The 11,508-nt window shown below is 45.4% G+C and overlaps 1 non-coding gene across 1 annotated transcript; it reads left to right on the forward strand.

Moving 5' to 3' along the window:
• The first annotated feature begins 11,058 nt into the window (after positions 1-11,058).
• On the forward strand, positions 11,059-11,165 carry LOC117084620. The gene has a single exon (XR_004437547.1). It is a non-coding gene; the product is annotated as a U6 spliceosomal RNA (small nuclear RNA).
• Positions 11,166-11,508: the final 343 nt, after the last annotated feature.

Raw genomic sequence — 11,508 nt, forward strand, 5'->3', positions numbered from 1 at the left:
AACTAACAAAAGATTTTGTAGAGGGCCTGGCTTCAAATAAACCTCATTTCTTACCTCTGTTTTAAACAGAATCCTGAAATGGTAATGAAAAGAAAAAAGGTTTGGCTGGGTGTGATGGTTCATGCCTGTAATCCCAGCACTTTGGGAGGCTGAGGCAGGCAGATCACTTGAGGTCAAGAGTTTGAGACCATCCTGGCCAACATGGCGAAATTCTGTCTCTACTAAAAATACAAAAATTAGCCTGGAGTGGTGGCAGGCACCTGTAATCCCAGCTACTCAGGAGGCTGAGGCAGGAACATGGCTTGAACCTGGGGGGTGGAGGTTGCAGTGAGCCAAGATTGCACCACTACACTCCAGCCTGGGTGACAAGCAAAACTCCATCTCAAAAAAAAAAAAAAGAAAGAAAGAAAGAAAAAAAGTTTGTGTTTTAACCCTTTAATGTATTGGTCTCACAGACTCAATAGTGAACTTCATGCATTGACCTCTGAAGTATTGGTTGAAACTTGGGACAATGCTAAGCCTTGGGAGATGCAGTTTCTACTCTCGAGATGCCCACAGTCGAATATGAAAATGGGAGGGGGACAGTCAATATAATAATCTGGTATTTACAAGGCAGAGAAGTGCAGGTTTTGAGTGGGAGTGAGCTGTGGGCATGGGGGATGTGGTCAAGACATTTCTTAAAGGTAGTGACAGCTGATCTAAACTGGAATAAAGTGCAGAAGCAGAGGGAGCTGCCTAGCAAAAGTCAGAAGGGGTGTGATGGCATGGGGTGGGGGCACTGAACATGGCAGGGAAGGGAAGTGATAAGAATGGAATTGAAGAGGAGACTTCAAAGTTACCGTCCCAGGGCAAAACTAATCTGAATAAGACTAGAGGGTGCTTCTGAAGGGTAAGGGATTGGTAGCGGTTGACTGGAAAAGGGCTTAAAGGCATTTTCTGGGGTATGGGTATGGTCTATATCTTGACAGAGGTTTGGGTTTAGTGAATATACACCTAAGATTTGTGCACTTTACCGTATGGAAAATTTATATGAAAAGAAGAAACTATTAACAAATATTGAACTCTAGTTGACAGTACATGTACTAGAGTGTTCAGGGGAGTGTACTGGTTCTGCACTTTACTTTAAAATGCATCCGAGGCCGGGCGCAGTGGCTCAAGCCTGTAATCCCAGCACTTTGGGAGGCCAAGACAGGCGGATCACGAGGTCAGGAGATCAAGACCATCCTGGCTAACACGATGAAACCCCGTCTCTACTAAAAAATACAAAAAACTAGCCGGGGGAGGTGACAGGCGCCTGTAGTCCCAGCTACTCTGGAGGCTGAGGCAGGAGAATGGCGTAAAACCCGGAGGCGGAGCTTGCAGTGAGCTGAGATCTGGCCACTGCACTCCAGCCTGGGCGACACAGCCAGACTCTGTCTCAAAAAAAAAAAAAAATGCATCTAAAAACCTAGATGAACTGATGGGTAGCTAGAGGGATGGCTTGATGGTATATGCATGATAAACAAATGTTATTGGCAGAATTCATGTGATGGATGTATGGGTGATCCATGTAAAATTATTTAAACATTGCTATACTTTTGAACATTTTCATAATATAATAAAATATTGGGAAAGAATGAAACAATCCTCTAAACTAAAAAAAAAAAAAAAAAAAAAGAAGTTTCTGTCCTACAATCTCTTATCCATACTATTTCTAAAATCTAAAAAGCTCTGGAAACAGCAAGTTTTCTGGAACTTTTGTCAGTAAACCATGACCTGAACTGAGAGGAGGCTAGCTGTAGCTATGTAACTGCTTTTCACAAGCATGCACATATTTCACAGCAGATGTTTGACTGCGATGTGCTGCCCATACTCCACTGATGGAGTCATATGGTACATAGTTTATCCTCTGTATTGCCTCTCAGAAATCGGAAAAATTCCGAATTCTGAGAAACACTTGGTCTCAGGAGCTTCAGGTAACAGGCTAGAGTCTCATAAAGATTTTTCAGTGACAAGATTTTGTAACTAATTGGATGTGCAATGGGGGAGAAGGAGGACGCTGGGACGATCTCTAAATTTCTAGCTATAGACCTTCATTTTTTCATTTTTCATTTTTCATTATTCAGTCTTGTGATGGTTAATACTGAGTGTCAACTTGATCAGGCTGAAGGATACAAAGTATTGATCCTGGGTGTGTCTGTGAGGGGTTGCCAAAAGAGATTAACATTTGAGTCAGTGGCCTGGGAAAGGCCAGATTAAGACCCACCCTTAACCTGGGTGGGCGCAATCTAATCAGCTGCCATCGCAGCTAGAATATAAGCAGGCGGAAAATGTGAAAAGAGAGACTGACCTAGCCTCCCAGCCTTCATCTTTCTCCCATGCTGGATGCTTCCTGCTCTTGAACATCAGACTTCAAGTTCTTCAGTTTTGGAACTCGGACTGACTCTCCTTGCTCCTCAGCCTGCAGATGGCCTATTGTGGGACCTTGTGATCATGTGAGCCAATATTTAATAAACTCCCACATATATATGTGTGTGTGTATATATGTGTGTGTGTGTGTGTGTGTGTGTGTGTATATATATATAGGATTCTCCAGAGGGACAGAACTAATGGAATATGTATATATATATTCCACATGTCCATGGCTAAGAGGCACAGAGCTGCTCACTATATATATTATATATATATATATTTAAAAAATAGAGAGAGAGCCACTCATTATATATATATAATATAGAGAGAGCCGCTCATTATGTATATATATAATGGAATATATATAATGGAATATATATATATATATATATATATATATGTTTATATTCCAAGATGGAAGAGGACAACATTATCTCTGACTCAGAAATTCTCACCCTGAGAGTCTGTAGCCTGGGCTTAGGATATATATATCCCATATATATTCCATTCGTTCTGTCCCTCTAGAGAATCTTGACTAATACAAATCTTCTAACAAATATTGATTGAACACCTGCTGTGTGGCAGACATGATATTTTGGAGGGATACAACTATGGATGAATAAGGCAAATAATGATGAAGTGCTTTGGGAGAAATAAGGCAGCATTGCTGAGAGTTACTGGTGCAAGGGAGGAGGATGCTCATTAAGGGAGAGGCATTTGAGCTGACAAAGATGCAGGAGAAGGGCCAGGCTGCACAGAACCTAGGGAAATTTATGAAAGAACATGCTGCACAGAGGAAACAGCAGGCTCAGAGACAGCAGCAACCAGAGCCAGGTGGCACGTGGCGAGGTGAGGCTGAAGAGAAGAAGCTGCATGCTAAGCATATCCTGAAAATATCTTTCAGAGTATGGTTTAGCTTGGTGGTGTGGCCTTCTGAAGCAGCAAAGGCAGAAGCTCTAGAAAGCTGGCTGGAGGCCAAAGCCAGACTTCCCCAGAAAACAGGATCTTACCAATGCTAAGATTGGTGTTGCAACATCACCCAAGTCTCCTTCCCTGTGAGGGCTCTGGTTGTGTGGTTGGCCCAAGGGTCTCAGAAACAGAATCCCCCTGAGACAAACCATTGAGACTCACTCCTTCCTCCAGACAGTTACTCTGGAAGCATTTAAGGCCCCAGCCTCTTGTCCTCTTGGGCCCCAAGGAAAGTAGTCTTCATGAAAAGGCATGTTCTAGTACCAAGTATTTCTTTTCTATATTGTATGTAGTAGCCAAATATTATAAACAAAGTAAATGTCCTTAAAAAGAATAATTATGGTAAGTTTGAAATTATATCAAGACAAAGACCAGGCATAGTGGCTTACGTCTGTAATCCCAGCACTTTGAGAGGCCAAGGCAGGCAGATCATTTGAGACCAGAAGTTCGGGACCAGCCTGGTCAACATGGCAAAACGCTGTCTCTACTAAAAACACAAAAATTAGCCAGACGTGGTGGTGCTTGCCTGTAATCCCAACTACTTGGGAGGCTGAGGCACAAGAATCACTTAAACCAGGAGGCAGAGGTTGCAGTGAGCCAAGATCGCACCACTGCACTCCAGCCTAGGCGACAGAGTCTTGCTCTGTCTCAACAAAAAAAAAAAAAAGAAAGAAAGAAATTATATCAGGACACAAAGCTACCAAAAATCAGAACGTAAAAGAAGAGAAGTGTATGGCAGTCTAGACTGGCCCTGAGTTGCTCATCGTTGGGTAATGGGTCTTGGGGGTTCATTATTCTGTCTACATTTTTGATATGTTCAAAGTTTCCCATGATAAAAAACTGTAAATAGAAAAAGAGAGATCGTGGTCTGTCTATACTGTGGAATAATGATACAGACTTTGAAAAGAACAAAGAAGCTGTTTGTATACTACTTGGGAACAATCTCTAAGATATATTGGTAACAGAAAAAATAGGGTGCACACTAGTGTGTATAGCATGTTTGCATTTATGAAAAATGCACTCTCTCTATATATGTGCTTGTACAAGTATAGAATAGCCCTACAAGGGTACATAAGATATGGATAACAGCAGACACAAGAAGGTCCCAGGGCTCAGCCCTCCAATTTTCTCTCTATATATTTACTCCCTGATGATGTCTATGTCTCTTGGTGTTACAAGCCATTGACTCCCAAATTCAGGTTCTGTGTGTGAGCCTGCAGCTAGGAGCCTCCCCCCCAATTGCAGGCTCACATACACAACCTGAATGTGTAATAGGCATCTCAAACTTACATGTCAAGGTCAGAATTTCTGGTTTTACTCTCCACTCCACTCCACTCCTATCACAGTGAATGAGAACCGCATCCTCCCAGTTGTTTAAGCAGCAAACTGTGGCTCAGTTCTTGACTCCTCTCTTTCTTTCATACTCCACATCCAATTCACTGAAAAATTATGTTGGTTTTACCCTTAGAATCCAACCCCCTCTGAACATCTCTACCATCAGCACTTGATCTAAGCCATCATCTCTTACCTGGATTACCGCAACAGTAAAATTCACCCTTGTTGGTGTACGGCTCTATGAGCTTTGGCCAATGCATAAAATCAGGTAAACACCATCACAATCAAGATACAAAACAGACTCATAACCCTAAAAAAAAAAACAAAAAAGAAAAGAAAAAAAACTCTTTGTGATCAATCCCTCCTTCTCCTTTAACCTCTGGCAGCTACTTATCTATGTTCTCTGTCTCTACAAGCTTTGCTTTTTCCAGAACATTATACAAGTGGAAGCATACAGTAGGTAACCTTTGGGGTCCAGCTTCTTTCACTTAGCATAATGCATTTGAGATTTATCCATGTTGTTGTGTGTGACTGCAGTGTGTGATCCTTTTTATCACTGTGTAGTATTACATTGTATGGATGGATCATCATTTGGTTGCCCAGTCACCTGTTGAAGGGCATTTGGGTTGTTTCCAGGTTTTGGCTATTATAAAGCTGTTCTAAAGACTCATGTATAAGTTTCTATGTGAACGTAAGTTTCACTCGGGTAAACACCAAAAGTGAGATTGTTGGGTCATATGGCTAGTGGGTTTTACCTTTATAAGAAACTGCTAAACTGTTTTCCAGAGTGGCTGTATCATTTTACATTCCCGCAGCAATGTATAAGAGTTTCAATTGCTCAGCATCATCAATTGTAGTTGGTATTGTTGAGTGTCTTGTTTTTGTTTTTGTTTTAGAGATGGGGTCTCACTCTGTCGCCCAGGCTGGAGTGCAGTGGCACAATCATAGCTCACTGCAGTCTCAAACTCCTGGGCTCAAACCATCCTCCCAACCCAGCCTCCTGGGTAGCCCAACCAATTTTTAAAATTTTTTGTAAAGATGGAGTCTCGCTATGTTACCTAGGCTGTTTTGTTTTTAATTTTAGCTTTTCTTGCAGGATGTGGTGGCTCATGCCTATGATCGCAGCACTTTGGGAGGCCAAGGTGGGAAGATCATTTGAGCCCAGGAGTTGGAGACCAGCCTGGGAAACATAGTAGGGCTCCATCTCTACAAAAAATACAAAAATTGGCCGGGCATGGTGGCACATGCCTGTGGTCTCAGCTACTCGAGAGGCTGAGGTGCGCGGATCTCCTGACCCCAGGAGGTTAAGGCTGCAGTGAGCCATGATCGTGCCACCACCCCAGCCTGGGCAACAGAGCAAAACCTTGTCTCAATAGCAATTGTAATGTTGGCCTTTCCAATAGGTGTGCTGTGGTTTCTCATCGTGGTTTTAATTTACTGAAGCTGTTCTTTTACTAGGACTCCCTGTATCTGCTCTTGTTCTCCTACAGCCTATTCTGCTTACAGAAGCTGGAGTGAGCCTTTGTCTCTTCATCTCACTTGGAGGAAGAGCCACAGTCCTTACAGCAGCACAGTGGCAGGCAAATGGGGCCATGCACACGCACAGAGACACACACACACGTGCGCACACACACACAGATGCACGCACACAGACACACGGACACACACGTGCAGATGCAGAGACACACAGATGTATGGGCACACGTGTGCACAGCGGCAGGCAAATGAGGCCATGCACATGCACAGAGACATACATGCGTGCACACACACAAAGAGGCACGCGCACACACATGCACACACACAAGACACACATGCACACATGCACGCACACACACGTGCACACAGTGGCAGGCAAATTAGGCCATGCACACACATAGAGACACACAGACACACATGCATACACTCGTGCACACGCACAGAGATACACAGACGCACACACACACGTGTGCACAGCAGCAGGCAAATGGGACCATGCATAAGCACAGAGACACGCACGCACACATGCACATGCACACATATAGACACATGCACATGCACGGAGACACACACACACACACACACACATAAACACACCATGCTACCTTCCTGAACTCATCTCATGTTTTATTCTGGCTCCAGCCACACTAGCCCCCTTGCTGTTACTTAAAACCCCCAAGCAAGGACCAGAGCATTTTTCTCCCAAACCTCTAAACGGCTCACCCCTCACCTCCTCCAAGTTCAGCTGTCATGTCCTGCATGAGCCCTGCCCTGGACAGCCTCTCTATAAGTACAGTCCCCTCCTTACTCCTGATCCCACTTATCCTGCTCCAGTTTTTCCTTTGTGCATATCACCTTTGAACATACGTGTATGGTTTATTTCCTTATTATGTTCATTCCTCATTATCTGTCTCCCCCTGGGTTTAGCACAGTGCATATAGGTGGTGCTCAATAAATGTTATCTCCAGGGAGGGGAACAGATTGGCTGGAGGGAAGACAGGAAGACATTTTACTTGAAATACATTGGCATTTTTTGAATTTTAACTCATGTGAAAGTATTACCTATTCAAGAAATACATTTTTCAAATTTTTAAAAAATGTCCTAAAGGTACCAGTGGGACTAAGTTTCCTTAGTTTGTATCCCCAAGGGAAGAGTTACAAATGCTTTATCACTGTCCCCTGTGGACAGACTGACTCCTCACCCCACCCCAGCCCACCCCGTCATGCCCCTCTCTGTTTCTCTCCCTGTGCCTGGTGACCCTGAACCTGTGCAATCGTGCACACACACCGTGCTCATCCACCCCATCCCAACACTCACCCGCGGTCTACTTCCTTGGACTGGCACGCCCTCTGGAAGCTTCCTCAAACCTCTGGGGACTGGATTGGTTACCTCCATGTCATGTTCTGCACAGTCATGCTTTTTGAGGACAAATGACAGAAACTCACAGTGAAACTGACTTACGCAAAAAAGGGAACATGCTGGCCCATGATGTAGTGAAAAGCACAGACACTGCTTGTGTCCAGTCCTGCTCCCACCAGCTGGAAATTGTGGAGCCTTGGGCACATTACAAAACTGCTTTGTGCCTCAGTTTCTTCATTTGTCAAAAGGGGCATAATACTTCCTAACTCACAGGTAGTGACGATTATATGAATTGGTATGTCTATAGCACTCAGAGCAATTCCTGGTATATTAATAAGTGCTATATCAGTGTTTGTGAATTTAAATAAACAAACCTAGCTAAAAAGTCTGGGGGAAGAGCTTGCTTCATCCAGGGGCTCAGATGACAGCATGAGGACACTGACTTTGTCTCTTTCTCTCCGTTCCTCCTTCCTCTGAGTTGTCTCCATTCCCAGACAGGCTGCCCCCTCACAATGACAAAGTGGCTGTCAGCAGCACCACAAAGTCCCCAAATCAAGTCTCCTTGGCCCTGATGAAGTCATGTGCCCCTGCACCAAGAGAGAAATCCAGTGCTCTGCCTAGCCAGGTGTGGGTCATAAGCCCACCCCAAGAACGGGGGTAAGGAGGAACCAGGGGATCCCCTACAGGAAATGGAGAGCTATTCCCAGCAAAATGCAGGTTGCTTCACGCCTCCTATAGTGTACTTTGTTTCTGTCCTACCATCCCTCCCACTAAGCCAAGTTTCCTTTACACCAGGCAGGTACTCCAGAGCTCTTCCCCTTCCTGGTAGCTGAGCATGCCTAGAGAGCAAGGGCCTCACCTTGCACATCTTTGATAGCCCTGGGCCTGGTACACGCAAAGCCCCACAACTGCTTCTTGAATGCACTCACCCCCAAACCTCTAGCCCACGAAGACATCCTCCTCTGCAAAAGACTCCCTGGGCCCCCTACAGTTCCACAGGCTGGACACAGTCCCTGGGAAAATTAGTGATGGGAAACAGCCTGCAGAACTGCGATTATTTGGGATTTGTTCTTCATGTTAATGCGATGCTGGTTCCTTTCTGTTTCTTTAATGCCATTTTGTACTAAGGTAGTTCAAAGTTCTTTACAAACAGCTAGTAATTAATTCAACTTCATTAAGGCCAATTAATCCAGGATTAATTATAAATTTGCCCAGAGGAAGTTATTATACTTTGCTCTTTGATTTGAGTTTTGGCTTTAAAGAGTCTTTCAGGAGTGAAATGGAAATTTCCCTTTTCTCTGAGGGTATCTACCTCGCCAGTAATTGTGTTAACCATGTGCCTTCCTCAGTAGGTCCCATGCCAACCTCTAAGGAGGCTGCCACTCAGGTCAGCTGAGCTACATAACATTCCAGCATTAATCAGATCTGCCAATGCCACATTTAGCCGGGGGTCAAGGAAGCCTGATATAGTGGCAAGAACTCCTCCACGCGGGTTCAAATCATGGCTGGACCTCATGTGTGACTTCACCATCTCTTCCACCTGCAAAATGGGTATCACAGTGTTTCACAAGATCATTGTGGTTGGTAGTGGTCAGCACCTACTCCCTCTTCTTTTGTAAGACCTCCTTAATTCTCCTTGGAAACTTCTCCCCTCCTTTCTTCCAGGTCACTAGGGGGCTGACCCCAATCTCAGTTCCAGGGATGAACCTGAGACAGTACTAACCAAGCAGCATGGTCCATCCTGCTGGCTGCAGTGACTAGATTGTTAGTGAGCCTAACAACCCAAGTTGGCCTAGTCACAGCCAACCCCGGCATATTTCCCAGGGCAAGCAATACAAAAGTGTACTCTTTTTCACTGGACTGAAATCTGGAGCATGCAGGCCTGGGCTATGATGGGATCTCAGGAGAGGAGCCAGGCCATGGCAGAATAGTGGTCTCCCAAAGATGTTCACATCCTGCAGCCAGTGAATATGTTACCTTCCATGGCCAAAGGGACTTCACAGATGTGATTAAGATAAGGGTCTTGGCGGGGCACTGTGGCTCACGCCTGTAATCCCAGCACTTTGGGAGGCCGAGAAGGGCGAATCACAAGGTCAGGAGTTCGAGACCAGCCTGACCAACATAGTGAAACCCTGTCTGTACTAAAAATACAAAAATTAGCCAGGCATGGTGGCACATGCCTGTAGCTCCAGCTACTCGACAGGCTAAGGCAAGAGAATTGCTTGAACCCAGGAAGCAGAGGTTGTGGTGAGCCACGATTGTGCCACTGAACTCCAGCCTGGGCAACAGAGCGAGACTCTGTCTCAAAAAAAAAAAAAAAAATCGATAAGGGTCTTGAGATGAGGAGATGATTCTGGAGTATCAGGGTGGGCCTGGTGTTATCATGAAGAGACCTTATAAGAGGCAGGAAGGTCTGGGCGCTGTGGCTCATGCCTGTCATCCCAGAACTTTGGGAGGCTGAGGCTGAGGTGGGTGGATCACCTGAGGCCAGGAGTTCAAGACCAGCCTGGCCAACATGGTAAAACCTCGTCTCTAATAAAAATACAAAAATTAGCTGAGTGTAGTGGCATGTGCCTATAATGCCAGATACTACTCAGGAGGCTGATGTGAGATAATTGCTTAAACCCAGCAGGTGGAGCTTGCAGTGAGCCAAGATCGCCCCTCTACACTCCAGCCTGGGCGACAGAGTGAGACTCCATCTCAAAAAAAAAAGGAGACAGGCAGGAGGGTCAGAGGCAGAAAGATGACATCATAAGAAAGACTCAACCGGCCATTCCATTTTTGGCTTTAAAGGTGGAAAGGGGACTTGAGTCCAGGCATGTGGGCAGCCTGAGGAAGACGAGAAAATGGATTCTCCCCCAGAATCCCCGGAAAGGAATGCGGCCCTAACAACACGTTCATTTTAGCTCAGCGAGACCCACTTTGGACTTCTGGCCTCCAAAACTGTAAGATTATTGATTTGTGTTGTTTTAAGCCACTAAATCTGTTGTGGCAGCAATAGGAAACCAATACAAACATTTAACTGGAGTGTCAAATCTATGTTTGTGTTTATTGATTAAATGGATGGCTCCTCCTAATTCCACCCCACCTCATCAGAGCTCTGCAGGGTCTTTACCAGGCTTATTCCACATCCTAGACCCAGGACCACAATTTGACAGTTAAGACCTTCACCGGAAGAGACCTCAATGCCTGCCCTCTTGTCAGACCGGCTGCATTCGTCCAGGCTACCCTGATTGACCTCTGACCCCACTACCATGTGCTCTAGACAGGGCCCATGGGAGACCCAGGCTGCCCACGTTCCCAGGCAGACTCTGGGAGTCAGCGGATGTGGCCAGGTTTACCCATTGCAGTGGGACGTGCCTGCTGAAACAGAAACACTGCTGCCAGCAGAGGACTTTATGCTGGGAGGCATGGGCTTTGCCCTTGCTAACCTGACCTCTGTCCCCAGCCCAGCTTCCTATCTCTAGGTTCCAAAGCAGTTCCTGTGAGTGCCCAAGGGTACTGTTTCTATTTAAAAAGTATGGCAAGTACTCTTTTCAGCAGCACATATACTAAAATTGGAATGAGACAGAAGCAGTTAGCATGGCCCCTGGGCAAGGATGACACACAAAACAAAAATTAATTAAAAACATAATCATGAAGGGGGAAAAGCATGATAAAATCTACTGCTAAGTTCAGGACACACAGAGAGAAGGCAACTATTAAGAAAAGAAAGTCAGGCGTGGGGGCTCATGCCTATAATCCCAGCACTTTGGGAGGCCGAGGTGGGTGGATTGCCTAAGGTCAGGAGTTCGAGACCAGCCTGACCAATATGGTGAAACCCCGACTCTACTAAAAATAAAAAATTAGCTGGGCGTCGTGGTGGGTACCTGTAATCCCAGCTACTCAGGAGGCTGAGGCAGGAGAATCGCCTGATCTGGGGAGGCAGAGGTTGCCGTGAGCCGAGATCATGCCACTACACTCCAGTCTGGGTAACA

The sequence above is a fragment of the Trachypithecus francoisi genome, unplaced genomic scaffold (assembly GCF_009764315.1).
Source record: "Trachypithecus francoisi isolate TF-2019V2 unplaced genomic scaffold, Tfra_2.0 Lachesis_group0, whole genome shotgun sequence".
Taxonomy (NCBI): domain Eukaryota; kingdom Metazoa; phylum Chordata; class Mammalia; order Primates; family Cercopithecidae; genus Trachypithecus; species Trachypithecus francoisi.